The 26,376-nt window shown below is 40.7% G+C and overlaps 1 pseudogene across 1 annotated transcript; it reads right to left on the bottom strand.

Moving 5' to 3' along the window:
• Positions 1-1,919: 1,919 nt before the first annotated feature.
• Positions 1,920-26,028, bottom strand: LOC143852325 (auxin transporter-like protein 1; annotated as a pseudogene). Its single transcript, XR_013236765.1, has 8 exons — positions 25,840-26,028; positions 25,359-25,451; positions 24,354-24,466; positions 24,047-24,230; positions 23,866-23,929; positions 10,909-11,138; positions 10,563-10,822; positions 1,920-2,063 (listed from the first exon to the last, which is right to left on the bottom strand). The product of XR_013236765.1 is annotated as an auxin transporter-like protein 1 (transcript).
• Between the last annotated feature and the right edge of the window lie 348 nt (positions 26,029-26,376).

Raw genomic sequence — 26,376 nt, forward strand, 5'->3', positions numbered from 1 at the left:
TGTCTGTTATGAGGACCCGGGGTATCCTGAATCTGCAAACCACTGATTTCCAGAAAAAGTTCTGGACGTTCTGCTCGGTGATCTTGGCCAGAGGTTCAGCTTCTACCCACTTAGTAAAGTAGTCGATGGCGACAACGACGAACTCGCGGCCTCCGGAGGCCGGCGGAAAAGGACCTAAAATGTCCATTCCCCAGACAGCAAAAGGGAGAGGGCTGATGATCGGAGCCATTGGCACAGCAGGCTGGTGAACAGCGGGGGAGAATTTCTGACACTTCTCACACTTCTTCACAAGGCTCAGAGCATCTTGTCTGAGCGTAGGCCAGTACAGGCCTCTCAGAAGGACTTTGATGGCGAGGGCCTTGCCCCCAAGATGCTCTCAACAGATCCCTTCATGGGTCTCTCGCAGGGCATACAGGGCATCAGTTGGCCGGAGACACTTCAAGTACGGGAGGGTGTAAGATCTCTTGTACAGAGCTTCGCCGTCAAGTGAAAACCTTGCTGCCCGCTGTACGACTTTATGGGCCTCTTTTTTCTCTCTGGGGAGCTCTCCGCTGCGCAGATATCTGATGATCTCATCCATCCAGCACGGCTCATCGTCGATCTGCATTACTACGACGGGCTGGCCATCAATGCTGGAGGTTTTTAGGAACTCCATACGAATTTCTCTGAGAGCGGTGTAGCCCGATGCCGCTAGCTTTGAGAGCACATCAGCCTTTGCATTTTCAGTCCGGGGGACTCTGATGACCTCAAAACTTCCGAACTTACCGGCCAGGCTACGCACCCTTTGCAGATACTTGATCATTCGCTCTTCACGGGCCTCATATACTCCTTGGATATGGCATACAACTAACTGTGAATCGCAGTACGCCTTCAGTCTCTGAGCGCGGGCCTGAATGGCGAGGTTCATTCCGGCGATGAGCGCTTCGTACACGGAAACCAAACCTCAGGGCATAACTCAGGACAAAGTCCTCTGGTCCTGTGAGAACTAGTCCGGCACCGCTGCCACTTTTGTTTGAAGATCTGTCGACATATACCTCCCAGAGCGGCTCTTCAGAACACGGAAGCGGGCTGGTTGGTGGAGCTGCACTCTCAAGCCCGGGAAGCGGAACCGCTTCGGCTTCGATCTGCTGCTCGGGTATAACCGGTTCTGCTTCTAAAGGAGGCGCTGCTTCCGACCCGGGGTCTGAATCTGGCATTGTACATTCAGCTATGAAGTCTGCAAGAACCTGAGCTTTGATTGCTGGCCTGGGCAGATATTTGATGTCAAACTCGCTGAGCTCCACGGCCCACTTCACAAGTCGGCCTGAAGTGTCTGGACGGTGGAGGATCTGCCTGAGGGGCTGTCCCGTCAAGACCTTGATCGTATGCGCCTGGAAATACGGCCTTAACTTTCTGGCCGCCATAACGAAGGCGTATACGAGCTTCTCGACTCGCTGATATCTTGTCTCTGCATCATGGAGGACCTTACTGACATAGTAGATCGGCTTTTGCTGGTGGTACTCCTCTCTGATCAGTACTGCTGCAACTGCCAAAGGTCCCGCTGAGAGATACAGAATCAGCTCTTCTCCTGGCTCTGGCTTGGACAGCAACGGCGGAGAGGACAAGTACTGCTTCATCTCTTCAAATGTCGCTTGACACTCCGAAGTCCAGGGCGCGGTTTTTATACCTTTGACTGCGTTGAAGAACGGAAGGCATCTTTCCGCGGACTTAGAGATGAACCGCCCCAGGACAGCCACTAACCCGGTCAGTCGCTGTACTTCTCTGATAGTTCTGGGCGGAGTCAGCTCCATCACCGCCTTGATTTTCTCAGGATTTGCCTCTATCCCTCTCTGGCTTACCATGAAGCCCAGAAACTTGCCTGCTCCGACGGCGAACGTACACTTGGTCGGATTGAGCTTCATGTTGTGTTCCCTCAAGACTCAAAACGCTTCTTTGAGGTCGGCAACATGATTGCAGGCAGCTCTGCTCTTGACCAGCATATCGTCCACATATACTTCCATATTGTGGCCGATCTGCTCTTTGAACAGCCTGTTGACGAGCCGCTGGTAGGTGGCCCCTGCATTCTTCAGTCAAAAAGGCATAACCCAATAGCAATAAGTCCCCTGATCAGTTACAAAGGATGTCTTCGGAATGTCGGACTCATGCATTCTGATCTGATTATATCCTGAGAAGGCGTCCATGAAGCTTAGCAGCTCGTGACCTGCAGTAGCGTCGATGAGCTGATCGATCTTTGGGAGCGGGTAGCTGTCCTTCGGGCAGGCCTTATTCAGGTCTGTAAAATCTATGCAGGTCCTCCACTTCCCATTAGACTTCTTCACCATCACCACATTCGCGAGCCAGTCCGGGTACTGGATCTCGCGGATGAAGTCGGCCTTCAGAAGCCTTTCCACCTCTTCTCTGATGGCCCTTCGCCTCTCCGGTGCAAAGTGCCTCCTCTTCTGTTTTACGGGCTTGCAGGTTTGATCAACCCCGAGCTCATGGGTGCTAATTGCAGGGTCGATGCCGGGCATGTCTAAAGGAGCCCAGGCAAAGACATCTGCATTGGCTCTGAGGAACTGAGCAAGATCCTGCTGCGCGGCCTCTGACAGGGCAGAGCCGATCTGGACAACCCTCTGGTCGTCATCGCTGTACAACGGGATAGATATAAGGTCCTCGGCCAGCTCGTTTACTATGATATGGGCTTCATCCCTTAGATCAAACAGCTCGATTGGCAGAGACTCGGACGCATTCTTCCCTTTTAGTGCCGCTGCATAGCACTGCCTCGACTGGGGCTGATCCCCTCTGATTTCCCCTATACCTCCTGGTGTAGTGAACTTCATCTTCTGATGATAGGCGGAGGGAACAGCTCGGAGGAGATTCTGGCCGGGGCGTCCCAGGATAGCATTGTAGGCCGACTTGGCCCTTACCACCAAGAAGTTCACCATGGCGAAGGACTGGCAGGGCGGCTCCCCGATAAGAACTGGAAGCTCGATCTGCCCTTCAACTTTGACAACTTCTCCGGAGAACCCGAACATATCAGAGTTGGCCGACTTCAGACGGTCAGTTCCGATCAGCATCTGCTCGAAGGCGTGATAATAGAGGATGTCTGCGGAGCTCCCGTTGTCGACCAAGATCTTCTTCATTTCCCAGTTCGCCACCAGCATAGTGATGACCAGGGCATCATCATGCGGGAGGATCAGGCCGTCGAGATCTGCACCTGAAAAGGATATCTGGTTCTCTAGCCTGGCCCTCTTGCTGCAGGTATGGACGGCGTTGACCTGCCGGGCGTAAGTCCTGCGGGCTGATGAAGAGGTTCCTCCTGCGGTCGGCCTTCCTGAAATGGTACCAATAACACCATGAGGTTGAGGTTAAGGTACCTGAGGAGGGGGGTTGGCCGGCGCAGGAGCTTGGATGCGGTCGCCCAGAGGTTGAGCGCCCCGGGGGCTTCTGCCTCTGGTCCTCGGCTTGTCCTTGCGCTCTCTTTTGTTGTCATCATTTTTTAAGTACCTGCCGAGGTACCCTCTACTGATCAGCTGCTCGATCTCCTCCTTCAAATGAAGGCACGCGTTGGTGTCATGGCCGTGGTCCTTGTGGAACCTGCAGTACTGGGACATGTTTCTTTTCCCCGACGAGGTCTGCCTCTCCGGCCACCGGATGAAATCCTCTTCCCGAATGGCTGCCAGGATCTGTGCTCTGGACGCGGTCAGCCGCGTGTAATGCTCTCTCGAGTGGGGGCTTCTCCCCTTTCGGGAAGGGCTTCTCTCCTTGCGGGAAGGGCTTCTCTCCTTGTGGGAATGGCTTCTCTCCTTCTTCTGAGATTTATCATCCCTACGCTGCTTGGTAGGGTTCTTCTCCTCAGGCCTTCTCTTGCTAGCAGAGTCCAGGGCGGCGAGAGTTTCCTCCACCGAGATGTACTCCTCCGCCCCGGCCATCAGGTCTGCGAGGGACTGCGGATTGCACCGGGCCACTGCTCGTCTGAAGTCAGTTGATGGGGCGCCGGCCAGAAGGGCATTCGTGGCCGCGGAGGGATCGAGGTTGGGAACCTGAAGGGCTTCCCTATTAAAGCGACCAACGAACACATTCAAGGCCTCATCATCTCCCTGCCTGAGGGCCATCAGCGAAGCCGTCGTCTTCCTGGGTCTTCTGCTGCTCATAAAGTGACGGGCCAGGTCGTCCCCAAAGTCATCAAAATTGTCCATGGACCTGGGTTTGAGCCGCGAGTACCAGTCCCTCGCGGCTCCAGTCAATGTGGTGGGGAATGCCCCGGCAAAGGAATCCATCTGACGCCCCGTGGAGGAGCATTGTAGTCCTGAAAGTCTCCAAGTGGTCCACGGGGTCGGTGGTCCCGCATACTGCGAAATCTGCGGCATCTTCCAGCCCGCGGGGGCTGCCGCGCTGAGCACTCTGTCCGAAAATGGGGGAGCGCTTGTGAAGATCTGGGAGGCAGACCGGCCCTGCTCTCTGGCGAGCTCTTCAATCCGGTGGTCCATCTGCTGGATCCTTAGTAACATCGGGTCGTCTCTCTTTTCTGCCCGATGTACGGGCCTCTCTCTTCTTGCCGGCGGGCTCATAGCAGAGCCGGACTGACTGGGCGGACTCCTTCGCCGGTGCCGCGATCCTTCTCCGTGCGTGGCGTCTCTCTTGCTGCCATGCCTTTGTACAGAGGGAGATCATGACCGGTGATGTAGGCGAGGCTCGGGGCGCACATGCTTGTCCCGGGAGAGGTGATCTCGTCTTGTGGAGTGACGAGTCTGCTCCCGGGGCAGGGGCGTGTGCTCTCTGCGGGAGCTTCCCCTCCTCTGGGTGGGCTGAGAAGCCTCGACTGGGTGTTGCTGGAGTGCGGGGGCCGGATTCCTGAACTGCGCAATCACAGCAGTCATTTCTTGGAAAAGGGCCCGCATCTCCCTTGGGGTCGGGGTAGGGTCTGAGCGGTCCGAGCGAGTGGGACTTTGCTCCCCTACCGCTCCGACCTCTATCTGCGAGGCCAGTCGCTCGTTTCTTCCTTCGCGGGGGGCTGTAGCCCGGGTCGTCCGGGAGGTTGGCACATGCTTTCCGTTTTTCCCTACCATTGCTTGAGTGAGGTTCCGAACAGCTTTTTGTTCCGGGGTCCCACGGATGGCGCCAAATCTGTTAGGTCTAAAATTGGTAACAGGTTATGGTAGGGCCGGAAGGGCTGATCTGACAAGCCACAGCTGAAGGGCTAATGGAGTCCTGCGCTGCACAAGCACAGACAAGGATACAAAGGGTCAGAAGACCAACCCGGAGTGGTGCTCCGGACGGGTGCTTCGACACTCAAGTCAGTATGAGCAGGAGTGCAGAGCAATGTCAGAGCAAAAAGCTTAGGGTTTTGATCTCAGATCCCTCACCTTAGCACAAGTGAAGGCTATTTATAGTGGTTCTGAGCCACCTCTTCAGGACAGGTGGTAGCCCCTGTATGGACCAGATCTCATACCTAGGAGGGGCAGGTGGAAGTCCCCGATTGGTCCAGGTGTCATACCTAGCAGGGACAGGTGTTGGCTTTGCAGTGGTCCCTGTGAGGGCCACGTGTCAACAACCGATTGGTTGCAGATTTTGGACCCCATCACCACTGCAGATTAGGCAAGTATTAATGTACAGATAACCAATATTAACTACTTCATAGAATGATCCAGACCGTTCATTTGTTGGCCACAACGTAAATAGACTGTTCTGCGTAAATCATCTTCATAGGTTGATACTAACCCTCTGATCTACAGAGGTTTCTATAACGGGCAATCCCATTGTAGATTGGAGGGTTAGGATCACCCTATGGAGATAATTTATAGGGTGCAACCTATTTATGTTGTGGCCCAAGAATTGAACAGTTTGGATCATCCTATGAAATTGACTTGGTGTAGTAACCCATGTCTCCTTGTCATATTAGGAAAATGAGTCCAATTAGGATAGAGGTTTTAGAAGGTTGGAAAATTCAGATAGGATTAGAATTTGGGTTCGAGTAGTCTGAACGTAGTTGAATTCTAGTAGAAAAAGGAATCATGTTTTTTCATCTAAAAGCACCTAACGTGCAAGGTTGTTGCATAGATTAATTTACTATTGTTTGTTGAGATTAAGAAAAATTTGTCTTTCTTTATTGAGAGTGGTTTATCTTGGATTCAAAGAACGGATCTTCGTGAATTCGACAAGCACCCTTCATGGATTTGAAGATCAATTTGATCGGTGTTTAATGGTGTTCAATCCCCAACGCGTTCTTCGCACTCCCGGCTACGCTAGGTGGTATCAGAGCCTTACTACTCTCCATGGCTTCCCACGGAGAACGAGAAAATCAATAAATCGTGATGATGGAGATGTTCAACACTCTCCAAGCTACAGTTAATCAAATAGCGAGGCAGTTGGCACAATTAAATCCTATTGAGCGCGAGCAACCCCAAATCGACGATGGTGATCGGCGACGACATGCTCAAACTCTACCGAGTTCCATGCCCCAACCCTAGAGTTAATTATTTTCCCGACGACGATTACTCTAATGAGGAGGAATTTGAAGAAATCATCCATTCGAGGTATGCCCGTGGTCGTGTTCCGCAAGCAGCGGCTCATGATTGCGAATATCGTATTAAGGTGGATTTGCCCGAGTTTAATGGCTAACTCGACATTAAAGATTTCCTCGATTGGCTTGCCGCGGTTGAGATATTTTTCAACTATATGGAGGTACCTGAGAAGAAAAAGACAAAAGTCGTGGCTATCAAGCTTAAAGGAGGCACTTCGGCATGGTGGGAACAACTTCAACTTTCTCGTGCAAGGATGAGAAAATAACAAATCCGGACGTGGGCACGGATGCGTTAAATCCTTTGCGAGAGATTTCTTCCCATTGATAATTATGAGGTACTGTTTCAACATTACCAAAATTATCGCCAAGGTAGTAGATCGGTGCGAGACTATATAGAAGAGTTCTACCGGCTATCATCTAGAAACGATACTTTGGAAACCGTGGCACAATGAGTGACACGTTACAAAGAGGTTTTCATCAAATAATCAATGATCACCCAACTTGGACGCGGTCTGAGGCAGTAAAGATGGCGGAACAAGTTGAGGCCATGCTCAACCAGTCGGCCTAGAGGAATATTTATGTGAGTTAAGCCGTGGTAGACATTGCACACGACAATTTCTACAGCGAAAGAGAAAGCAGTTTTGGATCTTCCTGTTGGGATAAGCAAGCTGGCTCAAGCATTCCCGACACAAGGAAGAGTAACCCACTTCTCTTATGATGCTTTTGTAATCAACACCAATGATGAGTCTCAGAAAATGAGTCTCAGAAAAATCAAATCGTATAAGGAAAAATCAAATCGCACAAGGAAAGAGGTAGAAACACTAACTTTATACATTAAAAAAAGGCAAAAATAGGACCCATCTATTCTGACTAGCACACCCATTTCATTTTTGTTTGTCCAATCATAGCTCTAAAAATCGATGGAGACATCCCTCTTTTAATTCCTTATTTCCACATTTGAAACACTAACTTTATACATTAAAAAAGATGAAAATAGGACCCATCTATTTTGACCAAGGTTTTAAATTTCGGTTTTGGAATGCGTTTCGGCCCTCACCGAATCCGAAATTTCAGCCGTAGAAATCTGTCGAAATTAAAATAAGCAATATTTTAGATAGTACCAAATTTCGACGAAATATCTGAAATGTCGGCTGAAATTTCTGTAATTACAGCTGAAATTTCGGGGTAATATTAAACAATCAATAAAAAACTGATTTTTTGTAGATATCCCTTAAATTTCGAGGGAAACGAAATTTCGATCTAAATTTTGTAACATTTTGACTTTACACACTTTCGGTTTCGGTCTCCACCGAAACCCGAAATTTCAGATTTCGGTCGAAATTTAAAACCTTGATTCTGACTAGCATACCCATTTCATTTGTCTTCGCCCAATCCTAGCTCTAAAAATCGATGGAGACATCCCTCTTTTAATTCCACATCTCTCTACTTTTCTATCTTTAGCCATGTGAAACAACCAACTTAAGCTGTTGGAGAAAGGCATTTTTAATCTTTTATACTTTAACACTCCTCCTCACGCGTGGCACATGTGGCCCCTCTTTTGGGTTAGGCCCATTGCATGTGGAATTTTGCTATCCGGGAGGTTTGAATTCAGGTTTGCTCTGATAACATGTGAAACAACCAATTACTCCAAAAGCTCAAGCTGTTGGAGAAAGGCATTTTTAATCTTTTATACTTTAACAAGCGAAAAGAGCACCCGCCAATCTCAATTATACACTCGTTTTCTATGTTATACACACCCATAATTGATATCTGATCTACTCCTTTAAAAAAAAAATGTTTGCACCGTCTAAATCTTCCAAGTACATGCTCCATTGTACCTTTTCTACGTAGTTGTATTGCTCTCATTATCATCAGGCCGTTCATTGTCGCTTCCTCTTTATTTCGTTCTTTTTCTCTATAAAAATTTCCTTATTTTCCTTACTTTCGAACCTTACTATTTTCTTTTCTCTATTTCAATTGAGGTATATTACTTAGGTTACTTAAGTGCGTGCCTGAAATAGTTGCTATACTCAGTTGAGGTGTCTCAATTTATTGAGGTGTGTGCCTGAGAATCATTCCAAATTCCATGAGGAATGGTATCTAAAGCCGACTCGTGATGTCTTGCCCATTAAGGCTTATATATGAGGAATGGTATCTAAAGCCGACCCCTGATCTATTCTGATCCATTTCTAGAAGGTTTCTTATTCAAAACTGGCCTATATATATGAAGACTCGCCGATTGAGGACTGAGTCCAATCCAGTTCATTGAAGCAATGGTCTACAACACTCTTCATTGCTCAACGACAACTTCTCTTCGGCAATCGGCACTAATCACTATAATTAGCATCATCAGCAACAAGTATCAATCACCAAACATTGTTACAATGTACATCAAACAACTCATCTCAACTCAACTCAACTCAACTAAGCCTTTGTCCCAAACTAGTTGGGGTCAGCTAATGTACATCAAGCAAGTGGATGTTAATTATTGGGGACATTTTATTTTAATTTCAATCAGCATATGTTTGAGGGGGCATGCTAGAGTGTGAGAAATCTCACATTTGGATTGCATGGGCGATAGATTACGAAATATGCTTGAGTAGGCAACTAAGCTAGATGTCGTAATTACGTTAAATTAGAATGTTTAGATCTTTATCTCCTTCCATAATCTATGCTAATCATTCTATGTTTTTCCTTAGAGTGTACTATATAAACAATTATTAGGCTCTTTGTAATCTTCCCAGTCAGTGGAAATTTCAAAATTTTCTTATATGTGATAAAAAAACACCCTCTAATTAAAATTATATTTGTCGTGCAGGGTATTTCAGTGGATAGTTCGATGATGTCTCCATGAAATCTTTCAGAGGGGACAAAAAATTCTAGCAGCAAGTTATTAGGAGAGAACCAAATGAATGGTTTAGATCATTAGACAATAGAACCCCCTCACCTTATTTTTCTTTGGGAAATGCAGCCTAATAATACCTTGGAATTTCTCATTTTAATTTTAATTTTTGAAAAGTAACAATTTCATTCCAATAATCAAGAACTTGCCATGGTGATTAGACGTCCCCAGTACAAAGAAGTAGACCATTGAAATCAATCCGAGAACAAAGACAAGAGTGACAGGGATCATGACCCACACCCCACGCCCGACCAGTGGCGGAACCACGTATGGCGTGAGAGGGGCCACCCAACGACTTGCAAAATCCCTTTTAGTTTGCAAAAATCAACAACTAGTGCAAGTTGGTCGTTCCCCTTTTCTTTGATATTTCCACCCTTTCCTCAGTGTAACAAGATTCTTGGTACGCTGAACAGATTTTCGTCCCAGAGTGAAGTGTCGGCACCAGTCATGAAAATTAAATATTAATTATATTTATATTTAATAGGTTGATTAAATAACTTCTTTTCAAAGGGCTTTTGAGATTTGATTTTTGTCAGAATCTATGTGTGTCCTCTTAGGGATTGTGTGGATCGCTTGAGATGTTTAGCACATAGTGCGTGGACCCACTTCTTTTAGCAAATATTTCCTAAAAGTAGGACTGTTAAGCTAATATGCTTTTCTTAGAGACTGATCCGCAATTATTTTGCCATTTAATAACTAATAAATTTCTAAGGCCCATTTGAAATCCGTTTTTTAAGGGATTTCAGAGATAGACCCTTGGTTCACCTGGTTGCAGAAAAAGGAAAAAAAATATACATCAAAAGATCAGGAAAGACCCTTGGTTCACCTGAATTTCAGTAAATTCAGTGAGTATTTAATTAATTTGGCCGAGTCAAATCGGTTGATCCGAACTCCAGCACCAACCTTCAAACTCAGATTTTATATAAAGGGTCTTTGATTTGGGTGTTTTTAAAAGTTGGTGAGTATTCCATTGACTCAGTGAGAAAAACCCAGAAACAGATTTCTGAGTCTTGTCTGAGTTTGTGGACAATACTGAGTAAAACACAATCTCTGTCTTAGGTTGGTTAATGCAATATAGAACAGCAATCCAAAACAAGAATAAGAGGAAATGACGAAAGAATGCGGGTCGGTCATAAAATTGAGCAGGGCAGTACTTACAGATTGTAATTGTTTCTTTGAATATAAGCTTTCATGAATGCTATACTTGGAATAATATAGACTGAGAAGGAAATGAGGAAGGCACCCATGATGGAGTTAATAGGTCCAAAGAAAGGAATAGCTAATGCAACAAACCAGGTAAGAAGCACAATAGGGAGCCTTGCCAGTGTTTTGACCATGAATCTCTTGCTTAAGTGAACTCCCACAAGCTTCTCCCATGCCAGAAACAATGGGTTTACATTCAGCATGTACGACACATACTGCGCGGAAAAAGGACCAACAAACAACATTAGACAAAGGCATGTGATATTTTATTCTCTTCAAATAGAGCGAAATAAAAGCTTACCCGATGAACAATCATGGCAATTATGCATACATTTTTCATTTTTGAAGGAGGCAAAACTCCAAATGTATTTGAGCGAACCAGGAGGATGTCTCCATAGGCCCAGTAAACCGAAACAGAATTCGGAATAGTTAGTAAGTAGGTGTAGAGGACTGCAAACATGTATGAATACTTGTAGTTTTTGGGTTTCCACATAGCCTCCATTAATTCACCGAAACAACAGAAATAGCCATCTCCGTGTCACTGAATAAACAACCCATATAATTATAATGTAATAATATAAGGGAGAAAGTGTGTGAATAACTATAAATTTGACGTGTACTAACATGCAGAGTCCAAGGCTTCCAAACGAAAAAAGGATGTTTGGGTCAAATAGATTAGTTCAACAAAACTAGTGAGATATTTAATTGAAATGAAATAAAGAAAGGGTTACCTTTGATGATCCCGAATGTAAACTGCAAATCCGTAACCAAAGATCAAAGCATATATGTGAGAAATTGAGAAGAATTTAGTGGTAGAGGCACGTTACGGAATAACGCTACCCTTAAGATAGATTATCGCCCCCACCATGCTTGGTATGCAATCGGGTTCTCTTGCGACCTATCTCCAGGATACAACACCACTGTACTTGTCTTTGACGGTGTGCACGCACCGGCTCGGACCTTGCGAACACGATTTATGCCGAACAATTTGCCCAAAAGAAATCTTACAAATGCTTAAAGCTTGAAACTTGTAAAAATACAAGTATAAAAGAATGGATATAGAACAAGAGAAAAGAAGTTTGGTTTTGTGCATATGTATATGCACAAGAGGAATCACACAGATGAATTGTTGTATACACAAATGAAGTATATATAGCCAACTATTCTTCCATCCCCAACGTCTCTCTCTTTATGGCAAAAATGGTTACTAAAAAGAAACATTAAAAATATTAAAGAGTGAATAAATTAGCAATTCAAATTGTGCAAAACGTATATAATATTAAAGTATAATAAATGCTAGCAAACCGTTTGGGTTTTGATTCAAACAGTCAAGGCTTTTAAAGCTTTAAAAATATTAAAATATCCAACAATCCCCCACATGAATCAAAATTCAAATCAAATATATTAAATCAAATATGGGCAACTTTGAAATATCATGCAATGGGTGAAGGTGTCTTGTGGACTTGAACCTCCACTTAGTGTTTATATATTTGAGTCTATTAAAGTTCTAAGTGAACTACGTCTTGAACTAAGAACCTTGAGTAATAGACCTTCATATATTACACACACAATATCGGCAATGTAACTGTGTTCTATCGGGGTAGCACATTTCGGCCATGCGCTAGTCCTGTTTCATGAGCGCTCTAGAGAACAAGCCTTAATTCTCATATGAAGCGGCCCCACTTCCACACTCATATAGGTGAAGCCATCAAGGGTACCTGTAACCACGCACCCCGCTTATAAACAGCTATAGACCCATTCAGAGCAAAGCTCTTCCTCCATATCGTTACAGTTAGTACTATTTACATCTTAGGGATAGGCCAAGAGAAGTCTTTCATTTTCTTGAAAATTTAAATACAGTACTTTCACCGATCACTTGAATAACTTGTTTTTCCCATTGAACCTAGTTCTTGGGATCTCCAGTCATATAGGTTGGGTTGCCGTTATTGGCGATTCTATTTGATAGGCTTTAGCCCCATCCCTCTTGATGTTTCAGCCACTAGCTTTTTAGCTAGTCCTTTGGTCAGTGGATCTGCCAAGTTTCTCTCTGACCTTATAAAGTCAATTGCAATCACTCCATCTAAAAGCAATTGCCTCACATTATTATGCCTCAGACGTATGTGTCTGGATTTACCATTATATGTTCTACTCTTAGCCCTTGCTATTGTAGCTTGGCTATCACAATGAATAGATATAGCTGGAATTGGCTTGCACCATAGAGGAATATCTGCTAACAGATTCCTAATCCATTCCGCTTCTTCACCTGCTTTATCTAAAGCAATAAATTCAGATTCCATGGTGGAACGTGCTCTACAGGTCTGCTTGGTAGATTTCCAAGCGACAGCACCACCACCCAAAGCGAAAACATATCCACTTGTGGATTTAGTTTCTTCTGAATCTGAAATCCAATTTGCATCGCTATATCCTTCTAATACAGCGGGATAACAACCATAGTGGAGTCCAAACTCCATTGTGCCTTTCAAATATCTTAAAATCCTGATAAGTGCATCCCAATGTTCTTGACTAGGGTTACTAGTGTATCTGCTTAGCCTACCAACTGCGTAAGCTATATCTGGTCTAGTGCAATTCATTAGATACATTAAACTGCCTATAATTCTGGAGTATTCTAATTGGGATATACTTTTTCCAGTATTTTTCTTAAGTTTTGAACTAGGATCATATGGTACACTCAAGGGAGTACAATCAAATTTGTTAAATTTTCCAAGGATCTTTTCAACGTAATGAGATTGTGTTAAAACAATCCCTTCTAAATTTCTAATTATCTTAATTCCTAAGATTACATCTGCCAATTCAAGATCTTTCATGTCAAAGTTTTCTGACAAAAGATTCTTGGTGTCATTTATAACATCTAGACTCGTACCAATGCTTAACATATCATCGACATACAGGCAGATCAAAACTCCAGAATTACCTTCAAATCTACTGTATACACATTTATCAGAATCATTTATAGTAAAACCATTTGATAACACTACTTTAACAAATTTCTCATGCCATTGTTTTGGTGCTTGTTTTAAACCATAAAGAGATTTTATAAGTTTACACACTTTACGTTCTTGACCTGGGACTACAAATCCCTCAGGTTGTTCCATGTAAATTTCTTCTTCTAATTCTCCATTTAGGAAAGCGGTTTTAACATCCATTTGATGGATTTCTAAGTTATAGATAGCTGCTATAGCTATCAACAATCTTATTGTTGCAATCCTAGTTACAAGAGAATAGGTGTCAAAAAAATCTATCCCTTCTTTCTGTTTAAAACCTTTGGCTACTAATCTAACCTTAAATTTTTCTATAGATCCATCGGTTCTAAGTTTCTTTTTAAAAATTCATTTACAACCTATTGGTTTGCACCCATGAGGTAAATCCGTTAACTCCCATGTGTTATTTGACATAATGGATTCTATTTCACTATTTATAGCTTCTTTCCAAAAGTTTACATCTAAAGAAGACATAGCTTCCTTAAAAGTAGATGGATCATCCTCCACCAAAAAGGTATAAAAGTCAGAGCCAAAGTTAGTAGCTTTCTTTGCTCTTAGACTTCTTCTAGGTTCTATCTCTAGGCTACCTTCTTCTCTACCTCTTTTTCTTCCTTTAGGTTCTTGGTTTTTTATTTGAGGAATACCACGACTACTAGATGCAACTTCTGTTTGAGGTATTAGAGATTGACTTACACTAGTTTGTTTAAGAGGAAACACATCCTCAAAAAAATCTGCATCTCTAGACTCTAATATAGTGTTTACATCTATGGAATTATGTTCAGATTTTACCACCAGAAATCTATAAGCTGCACTATTTTGTGCATACCCTATGAATACACAATCCAATGTTTTAGATCCTAACTTTGTTTTCTTAGGGGGAGGTAAGCTTACTTTAGCTAAACACCCCCACACTTTAAGGTATTTAAGACTTGGTTTTCTACCTTTCCATAACTCAAATGGAGTTCCATTTTCATTTTTATAGGGTATTTTATTTAGTATATGACAAGCCGATAATAAGGCTTCCCCCCACATGTTAAGTGGTAGCCTGTGGACCCCGATCCGAGAGAGGGGCGGCGGTGAGGGACGAGCCCCACGCGCTAAGATCTCTATGGATCATCCACATGAATGGAGAGCTCTACCAAGGAACTCTCGAAAGAAAAATGCCTCTCATAGCATGAGTGGCGATAAAAAGGTGAGATACCTCTCGATTCGGGGACTAGCCCAGATTCGAGGCGTACCTTAAACAAAGAAGAGTCGCCATCCAAGGAAAAAGGCAAATGGGCCCTGGATCCCATACTATGCTCTGTTGCAACGGATAACCAGAGATATAAAATAAGGTTCGTGCCTGGTTACAAATTCGGAAGGTCTAAAGAGCACCTCATCCGCCCAAGTGCAAACACCTGGTCTCTTATGCCATTTACTTAATAATTTTGAAGAGTTTTGGGCGAAAATCATATGAAATGGGAATGAATATCTCCGAGAAGACGTCTATCTAATCATGCATGTCTCGGAGATGAAATCAAAGGCACACAAGATAAAATAAAAGAAACATGTGTCACCTAAGCATAGCTAGGTTATAAGTGACATGCCTAATGGGTGTCTAAGTTCTGATGAACAAACACATACATGACACACCAAAAAAGTATAAGGTCTGCCCAATAAAGTAAGAAAACACTGCAAAACATAGAAAATGACTCGATACCATACAACCCTAAAACTCTAATCTATACCTAGGCCCGAGCCTTTAGATGATCTGATGTTCATCCAAAGAAGCCTACGTATCCCCGCCTCCACGAGAATCAAGGCAACGTAGTTCTTCGCACCTATTCTAAGCTATGATGCCTAAGACATCTAGACCTCTATCCTAGACTCGATCTAAAAGACCGGACTAGTTCTTAAAGCTTCTTGTGTGATTATTTAAATTCCAATGGATTGTAGATTTTAGGACACCCTATATGCCCTAACTAAATGCAGGTTAGCCCTAAGCTAATGCAGGTAGTTCCTATAATCTATGTGTAGCTAGGCTATATATCCTAAGAAAAACAGTAGGATCTATCGCATCTTAGACCTAGTCATCAATTGGCGATGTGGATCGCCAACTGACCGGACGGAGGCGTAAAACTCCTAGTTAGGACTCACTCCTAGCTCTAACACAAACAAATAAAATATACAACAAATAAACAACGAACGAGGGAGCAACTCCCAACTCAAAAACTCTCTAACTAGGACAACCTCCTAACTCTAGAGGAAGATCCTTTCGAAAAAAACAAAATTTTAAAAAGATTTTTGTAATTTTGAAAGATTTAAAATGCTTATTTTTAAAGGTTTGGCTGGACTTGGGATGTGGATCCCAAGCTGCACTACGTACCCTGTTGAAAGGGATCAAGCCAACGTAGTTCGGAACAGATTTTCCTAACTACTCTCCTAATGACTCAAAATTTTTGATATTTTTGGATTTTAAGATATTTTTGATATTTTGGTTGTTTTATAGTGTTTTTTGAGTTTTTGACACAAGAGGATTGGATCATATCATCATAAGGGGAGGACAGACTCCGGATATCCCGCAAAGGTTGGACAGCATCCTATGCTTTGCGGGGGAAAAGAACAGAAACACAGCTCTGCAAGGGTTGGATAGCATCCTATACCTTGCAAGAGTGGATAGAAAAACACATGATTTGATGAGAGGTTGGATAAAATCCTAACCCCTATGATGATAGGACTGACTCCTGAAAGAAAGACAGACTCTCTAGCTAAGGACAGACTCCTAGGCTAAGGACTGACTCTGAAAATAGGATTCTAAGAAGGAGGGGCTAATGAGACAAAGCCTGTCTCCTAAAAGAAAATGAGATAAAGAAGGGTGCTAGTGAGACTATCAAGCTAAGATAAAGCTCACAAGTAACAAGGAAAAAGAGACCTTGCGCATATTTAGCAAAGGTAAAACACCCAGCCGGGCCGGACAGCTACCTAGCCCTAGGGTGCAACAAATGTGCAACCCAATACCCATAAGGGTAAGGGGTATGCTGCCAAGCCGAGTAAGGTGTTTTCCCAAAACCAAACGACGCACAAAGAGGAGGTTTAGCAAGAGAATGAGACTGGGTAAGTCTCTTAGACACATAGGTAGGATAGAGAAAAATGTTAACAAGGAAAAAGAGACCTTGTGCATATTTGGCAAAGGTAAAACACCCAGCCAGGCCGGACAGCTACCTAGCCCTAGGGTGCAACAAATGTGCAACCCAATACCCATAAGGGTCAGGGTATGATGCTAAGCCGAGTAAGGTGTTCTCCCAAAACCAAAAGACGCACGAAGAGGAGGTTTAGCAAGAGAATGAGATTGGGTGAGACTCCTAAACACAAAGATGAGCTCCAAGAGAGGTGCTGACGAGACATGGCATGTCTCCTAAGGATGGACTCACTAATGAGACAAAGCTTGTCTCTAAAGGATACAACTTTCTCTGTCTGAGACATAGCCTGTCTCCCTGAGAGGGCTCTAGGGAACTCTTTCATTGCCCTTGCAATGAATGGATTTCTAATTTCTAGGGGATACACACCATAAAGACTTGGACAAGTCTTTAAATAAATGAGAGGAGTGCTACTTGGACTAAGCGAGTCCCCTAAGGATGGGCTTAGGCTAGCGCCTTCATCGCCCTTGCAACGAGAGGGAATTCTAATATCTAAAGAATTTTAACAGAAATCTATAAGACTGTGTTAGTCTATCAAAAAGAGAAGAAAAGGCTACCAGATAATCGCAAATTTTATTCTAAAAATAAATCAAGTGCCAAGCAAAGAAGAATATACAATCTAATAGCAATCATAAAATGATAAATAACATTAATTAGTCCAGACCAGCCGCTGGATAGCCTAATAAAGTAAAAACAATATCAAACACTTCAAAACCAACCACAAACCCCAATACGGGGACTCCAATGAAATCAGATGATGCCAAAGTAATCATCTGATATCAAATACACATGATAATATTTCTAATCCCGCCTTGAGATCAGACAGTACTCATGTCGATAATATCGAACAGAGTAGTCATCTGATCTCCTTCTTCCTATTAACAATTTATTTAAATAAATAGGAATGAGTACAATAAGCTTTGAGATAATCTCACCTGAAAAATCCATTTATTACCGAATTTGGAGTCCCCAAGAAGATTGTATAGAATATTTTAAAATGATCAGATGAGATAATAATAAATAAAAAATGCAGGAGGATCTTATTAATACAAAAAATGAAATATTGTAAATATTAAAATAATAAGATGTCAGTAGTCTATACCTTTCTTAAAGAAATGACATCACCCCAACTCAAAATATTATCAATGACATGTCTCTTTTAAAAAAAAATTAAACAAACATGAATTATCACCTAAGAATATAGCCACTTACAAAGGCAGCAGCCATGTATTCGTGAATCAACCAATGGTATAAAATAATGAACAGCAAGCAGTTATGTGCTTGTGGACAGCAACTATGTGTTAAACCAGTGTCAATACAAGGTAGAAATGCACATATCAAATGGGGTATAAGGGTTGTCCGTATACAAATGGGATAGGGATTGTTGTGCATATCAAATGGAGTACGAAGGCTGTTAGTATCAAGAGAAAGATGATGATGGTAGTGGTGGTAAAGAAGATGGTATTGAGTTCATTTAGGAAAGTTGAGGCTTTTGGTACACAGTTAGAGATAGAAGAAAAAATAAAAAATAATAAGTGAGATCTGTTGTGGGATGGGAATTATGGAACTACTATTAAAACAATGTAAGTGTTTAAACATGTCATTGTGAAATATATATTAGTTTAAAACCCAACCCAATATAATGTAAATATCAACTTCTTTCAATGTTAATACTAAACCTAGTACAAAGGATTACCCATAATAATAATAAATGTAAGATACATACCAGTTAAATATATTAATTTTAATGCTTAAAAGAAAACTGCTATATTCTACATTCATTCATTTTACTTACATATGTCTGCCTTTTATTCTTCAAAGGGATGACACCAATTGATTCAAACATGCTATCCTAATATGATTTCTCTTTTTCTATCCTCTTCTTTTACACCATTCAAATGATCAATTCAATAATCACAAAATCCGAACAGAATTAGAATTTTTGGGTCTAAAAAAAAAAACTCCACTACTCCTTTCAACCATATTAATCAAATGTACAAAGCCTTCTTGCAAAAAACTGGGGCTAAAAAGCCAAATGAAAATGCCTTGACTAAAAATTACATGACATGGGATGAGACTAGGTAAACAGAGCTTATTCATTCTGAAAGAAATGAGAAAGTAACTTAAAACCAAAATAGAAAAATCAACAAGTTTATCAACCATAAAAAAATTTTACTGAAATACATGAGGATATCTAATTAAACAAATTGGAATTCCAAGGGAAGATCAAAATAGAACAGCCATATTTTGTCTTTCTCACCAAGATTATCAAAATGAACATAAACCAAACTTAGAAATTTTTGTACATAACTCAAAAGATCTTTATCATTACTGAAAATTCGAACTTTCAAGTTAATATGACAATCAAAAAGTTTCAATATTTCATCTAAAAATAATAATAATGATAATAATGAGGTAATTACAAAGAATCTTGAAGAAAACCTAAATTCTAAAATCGTAGTCATCACTGTATAACATTCCCACAGAACATGATAATATTCTTTTCAACCAATACTACTATCAACATAAATAAAATAAAATAAAAATAAAATAAAATCAGAATTAATTCAAAATACCTGATAAAAAAATAAAATAATCTACCAGCTTACGATTGAAGTTAAATAGATTAATTTTGATTTACAATCTTGAATACGAACCTCTCAACTAATCATCTTCTTCTTTTTCTTTCTACATTCTCAGTTTATACTCTTTCCTTTTACTCGTTTTTTTTATCTATCACAGATCGTTCACTTCCTCCAATTCACAGATTTGAAATTACAGCCTAACTGAGTTGATAAAAACTCCAAATGAAAAATCAACGATCCATATCGATCAGAATTTGCAAACAAGTGATGAAAATGAGTAGATCTATCTTAGAGAAAATCAGATCTAAAGCTTTGCAATATATATTCAAAGTTTCTGTATAATAAGTTAGGGTTTTATATTGGATCGGACTTTTCTCTTTTGTTCTTTCTCAGATTTCCTTGAATTAAAATGAATAGAGATTAGAATACAAAGATCCAAATAAAAAATAAGACAAATCCGAACATAAACCTCTTGGATCTAAGGTTTTGATTTCGAACAAAGGTTTAGATCTTGAATTTTAGGGTTTGAATTTAGAGTTTCATGAGCAAATCGAATATTATTCTTAATCTTGACAAAAACAAGTTTCAACTTACCGGGAAAATGAAGATCTGCAGGAGAAGGTGATCTTGAATCTAGAGCTTCTGAGAGAGATCAACAGATCCAGTGAAAAATGAGGAAGAAAATGAACAAAATTTCTCGGCCAGAACTCCGACGATGTTGCCGGAGAAGATGATCGGAGGAGATCAGATTTATTTTCCCTCTCTAAAATCCTCTTTCTCTCGCTCATTCTCTCTCTAAAAAGGGGAAACGAAGATATCTTCTCCTTCCCCTTTTTTTTTTAGTTTCTTCTTTGATCGAGGCTAATCGGAGCTTCGGCAAGTTGCCGGAGAGGCAAAACGGAAAAGGTGACCGGAGCAAAAGAAGTGGAGAAGAGGATAAGATCAAGGTTTATGCTTAGATTCAAATAAAATAAATCTAAGAAAATGGAATTTGTGCTTCCGATGCTCAGATTTAAGCTTTCAAAAAAGACAGATATGGAGTTTTACGGAGAAGAAGATCGGAAAACACAGAGATCTATTTTTTTACAGATCTGAGGTTTATAATGAGCATATCTATGGCTCTGATAGACTAGGCTTTCTAAAGGGAATACACAGAGAAATCACTAGATTTAAAGAGGAATAAGAAGAAGAATGATAGAAATTTCTTGATCGAAACTCGGCCGGAGTTAGGCCGGAGATTGATCGGACGAACAGAACTTAGGACTTACACAGAGGAATGTAAGAGTTTTGAAATGAAAAAATGAAAGAGATATGCCGATGATAGGTTACTCTTACCGGAAAATGAAAACGGACGGGAAACTTGCCGAAAAATGATCGGAGAAGATGAAGAATAGGTTGATCGGAAAAATGGGTTTGGGCAAGATCTGGATTTTCTCTCTAGCTCTCGCTCTTTCTCTCTCTACAAAACAGATTTTTTTTTAAAAAAAAAAAAAAAAAAAACTAGAGAAAACAAATATTTATATCAAAAATATGATGCGGATATTGGCACTCCTATTGATGGGCGCGCGATTTTGCGCGTCCCATTCGGATAAAAAAATACATCATTCCAGAATAAAATCGCCCCCCTCTCAGGATAAACACACCCCCCTCTTCTGCTTTACACTACGGCTTCGCCTGGGTTCGTTTGCTAGGCAAACGCGCTCGGATTCTGACGAAATTTTGCAGGGACCTAGATGAAACCCTAACCTAGCTAAGGGTGGAGTTTGGGATTCTACCTTATTGATTTGATGGGGTTTTGCTCAAACTGAAGGGATTAGGGCACGGTCAAAATGGGGTGTCTACATAGCCCTGAACTAGATAGCATGGCATTTACTATGTCAATTAGAGTCCTATTTTTTCTTTCTGCAACTCCATTTTGTTGTGGAGAATAAGGTGCCGTCACCTCATGAATAATTCCATATTTTCTACAATATTCAGAAAATTCATTGGAGGTGTATTCACCACCTCGATCTGATCTAAGTATTTTAATTCTTTTTTCTAACTGATTTTCCACTTCAGTTTTATAGGTTATAAAATTTTCTAAAGCTTCATCTTTAGATTTAAGAAGATATACCATTGCAAATTTTGATTTATCATCTATGAAGGTAATAAAATATTTATTTCCTCCTCTAGTAATAGTGTTCTTTAGGTCGCAAACATCACTATGTACTAGTCCTAGAATTTCTGAATTTCTTTCTACTGATTTAAATGGTTTTTTTGCTAAATTTTGATTGAACACATATTTGACACTTTGGTTTTTGTTCAATAGAAACATTTGGAATCATACTTAAGTTCACCATTCTTTTTATAGATTGTGAATTTACATGTCCTAATCTACCATGCCACATATCATACGATTCAATAATATAAGCAGAAAAATCAGAAATTTTATTGATTTCATTGATGGATACATTGAGCTTGAATAAACCTCCACAAGCATAACCCTTTCCCACAAACATCCCACCCTTGGTGAGAATAAACTTATCAGATTCGAAGACGAGCTTGTAACCGTGCTTGTTCAACAAGTAGCCAGAAATTAAGTTCTTCCTGACTTCTGGAACATAGAGAACTTGGTGTAGTGTGAGAACCTTGCCGGAAGTGAGTTTGAGATCAACCTTCCCTTTCCCCATGACCTTAGCCGTTGAGGAGTTACCCATGAAAAGCATTTCGCTTTCATCTACTTGATGATAGGTGACGAACACACTTCTGTCACAACAGACATGTATAGTGGCTCCAGTGTCTACCCACCAATCACTCACATTGAACACCATGTTCACTTCAGAGTCTACAGTTATAAGCTTCTTCACTTCAGTTCCGTGAATAACAGTTCCAGATTCCACCATATTGGCTTGAGGAGCGGGTTTCGCTTGAGAGTTTCCGACATTTTGGGAAGTGTCTTTCCCCTTTCTATGTCGACATTATCTAGCATAGTGTCCAAGTTTTCCGCAATTGAAACAACCCTCTTTCTTCTTATTTTTGCCTATCTTTTTGTTAATTTTGAAGTGGTTTCGGTTCTCCATCTTTTTCTTGTTTTGATGAGACCCAAAGTTTTTATTTGTTTTCTTCTCACTAGTTTCAACAAGATTAGCCTTAGAAAGGAGTTCCTATTCTTTGTCATTTTGATCACGATTCCTATGTTCTTCTTCTATTCGGAGTGTTACTAGGAGATCTTCTAAAGATAATTCCTCTTTTCTATGTTTAAGACTTTTTCCAAATTCCTTTCATGAAGGTGGAAGTTTATCAATAATGGCCGCCGAATGGAAACGGTCATCCATTTTGATTCCTTCCGCTAGGATCTCATTCAATAGGAGTTGGAATTCATGAACTTGTCCTAAGACGGGTTTTCCATCTACCATCTCAAATCTAAGATAGTTTCCAACTACATATTTTTTTTACTCCGGCATCTTCGGTCTTATACTTTTTATCTAAAGCTTCCCATATTTCTTTGGCGGTCTTCATTCCACAATACACGTCATACAAGGAATTTGACATGGCACTAAGTATATAACCACAACACAAAAAGTCATCATTTTCCCATTTTTGAGTAACCTCGGATTGAGCGGGCTCATGCTCTTCGGGACTAGGCTTGGGTGTGGTCAAGATATAGGCAATTTTAAGAGTTGAAAGCCAAAAGAATAAGCGTTGTTGCCAACGCTTGAAGTTCAATCCGTCAAACTTCTCTGGACGAGTGTAATCTTCACCGGCCATGTTGAACTAATCCAATAATCTATCTTAAGTTGTTGGCAATTATGGGTCAAATAGATTAGTTCAACAAAACTAGTGAGATATTTAATTGAAATGAAATAAAGAAAGGGTTACCTTTGATGATCCCAAATGTAAACCGCAAATCCGTAACCAAAGATCAAAGCATATATGTGAGAAATTGAGAAGAATTTAGTGGTAGAGGCACGTTACGGAATAACGCTACCCTTAAGATAGACTATCGCCCCCACCACGCTTGGTATGCAATCGGGTTCTCTTGCGACCTATCTCCAGGATACAACACCACTGTACTTGTCTTTGACGGTGTGCACGCACCGGCTCGGACCTTGCGAACACGATTTATGCCGAACAATTTGCCCAAAAGAAATCTTACAAATGCTTAAAGCTTGAAACTTGTAAAAATACAAGTATAAAAGAATGGATATAAAACAAGAGAAAAGAAGTTCTGTTTTGTGCATATGTATATGCACAAGAGGAATCACACAGATGAATTGTTGTATACACAAAGGAAGTATATATAGCCAACTATTCTTCCATCCCCAACGTCTCTCTCTTTATGGCAAAAATGGTTACTAAAAAGAAACATTAAAAATATTAAAGAGTGAATAAATTAGCAATTCAAATTGTGCAAAACGTATATAATATTAAAGTATAATAAATGCTAGCAAACCGTTTGGGTTTTGATTCAAACGGTCAAGGCTTTTAAAGCTTTAAAAATATTAAAATATCCAACAGTTTGTTGCTCCTGTAAAGAAATCTATCATATTCTTGGGTCCTTGATGACTCACATGTCCAATCTAAAGTTCAAAAAACCAATCTTGGTAAGGACAAGTTTTTATATATCAAAGACAAATTTAAACTAACTATAAACCTATGATGACAGTAAATTGAGAGTGGAGATAGAAAAGCCTCACCTGACCATGTTGAACACCAGCTACTGTCATGTATGCCGAAGTAAAGCTGGTCGTAATGATACTAAGAAATGTGATAACACGAAAATTGTGGACAGAAGGCAACAGAACAGTTGGAAGTGCAAGAGCACCAAATAAGTAAAGCCACTCCCTCTTGTTCCAATTTGAGTTCATATAGTAGACATGACTGCATCACCATATAAGAGAATGTTAAAAGCCTCTGAAAAGAAAGTAATACTGCTTAGGCATATGAAATTTGAAATTTCTGAAATTGGCTGTACAAGCATCTCTCTTGAGGTGGATACATTACCTGGAACAAGCTATTAGTTGCAATACACATGCAAAGGTTAGAGCTGTCATGTTGAATACCAGAACCACGTTCCCAAGTACTTTTCCAGCAACAATGCTGATCACCTCATGATGCTGATTGAATGGATATAGGAAAGGAGAATGAGTTGCAAGACTTACGATTATAAATGTACTAATGAATAGTAAAAGAATATATTTGTTGGATAGCATTTAGCAAAGAGTCTTTACTGGATGTGAAACAGTGAACATTATTATCAAATGCCAGCATAAGGACAGCATATGGTATGTCATCTCAGGTAATCAAATAATTAAATCATTAACGAGCAGATTCTTTTTACTCTTCAATAACTAATATGAAAGTGGATAAATAAATAAAATTGTTAAAGAATCTCTGATGAGCATTTTGAAAAATAGTCCAAAATTAAAGTTCTCAGCTAAATTCCTAAGGGCCTAGAAATCTACTCCTGCAACAGATGCTATCTTTTGGAAAATCAGAACAATTAGTTTGTACTCCCAATTCAATCCATGCTAGTTTGGTCTCCTTTTTGTCTCAGCTAAATTTCCAAGGGCCTAGAAATCCAAGATTCTAAAATCCGCATATCCAAACGCCCCCCAAAGAACATGTGGGACAATTCTAACAGTGAACCATTTGAAAGTATTTAGCTTCAGAAAGACGGTATAAGCAATTCACAGAAAGAACATAAAATTGACACTGAAGTCACCCATACACTAAAGAACATGTGATAAATGCTGACAAAATTGTATTTCAAACTATTTATCATCACAAGCAAAAAGTATAAAGAATTCAAAGGAAGAAAATAAATTGGCCTTGAAATCATTGATACACTAAAGGAAGGATATAAATTGGCGTTGACAGAATAGTATTAAGAAACCAGAGTATGAAAAGTGGATACCCGTGTTAGATTCTAGGAATCTAATTAAAATAAAGAACACAGGAAAAGGGAAAGAAAATATAATAATACCAATTGTTAGATGAAAGACCAACCTGAAGAACATGTTTTTCGTGAATAAAACCAGTAGCTCTGGTTCTCTGAGAAGCCTCAGCATGAAAAAGACCGAGAAGATATACCGTCCAACATCAAAGGCACGATAAATAAACTGAGAACCAACCACAAACCCATAACCCATTTGAGCAAAGGTATATGGCAGAGTGAGGATTAAAGATCCAACCAGTTCATCAACACCCCATTCAATAAAAACAAAATAACATATCATAGTCAAAATATTTCAATAACCCAAAATCCAATTCCCAATTCTCTTCTTGTTCTCTTAAATAAACAAAATTTCCACCCCAATCATAAAAGAAAGGTAACATACAAAACCCATTTAAGAAAAGAAACATGGAAACATGATTAAAGATTATAATACAAACATCTTTAAAGATTCAACACAAGCCACTTATAATCTAGACCATAGAAGCACGATTACAGACGATAATACAAACAAGAAAGCAAGAAAAGAATTACTTGTGCAGCAACAGCATTAAGCCAAGCATCATAAACAGAACCACCATGCCAAATAAGAGCATTCCATACATCTCTAACAGATCTTTTCTCCACAGTCCCCACATTTGTTATTCCCACTCCCTCCTCCACAATATCAGGATTCCTTTTCTCTCCAACTCCTTTGGAATTTTCCATTTCCTTTCCTTCCATCACTAACAAGAACACGTAAAAAGAAAAGAAGCGAGAATGCAATTCAGAAAGGAAAGAAACACATAAAGATTTCACAAGAACCCAGAAGAGTTAGAAGGGAAAAGAGAGTATGAGCTATCACAATGTTGGAATGAAGAGACTCGTCCGCCTTCACTTCTCTTATTTATCTCTCTTTAGTCTTTAGAACCAGTTACGAAAGAATGAAGAACAGATTGAGAGAGAGAGGAGATTATCAAAATAAGGGAGTGTGCGTATCATTTCCCGATATTTATGCAGATATTGATAGCCCCATAACAACTTGTTACCATAATTTTATGTTACGTGTACAGTATTTGTTTCCCGCTTCCT

The sequence above is a fragment of the Tasmannia lanceolata genome, unplaced genomic scaffold (genome assembly GCF_043159265.1).
Source record: "Tasmannia lanceolata isolate RefF3 unplaced genomic scaffold, GAP_Taslan_0.1 ptg000019l, whole genome shotgun sequence".
In the NCBI taxonomy this organism is placed as follows: Eukaryota; Viridiplantae; Streptophyta; class Magnoliopsida; order Canellales; family Winteraceae; genus Tasmannia; species Tasmannia lanceolata.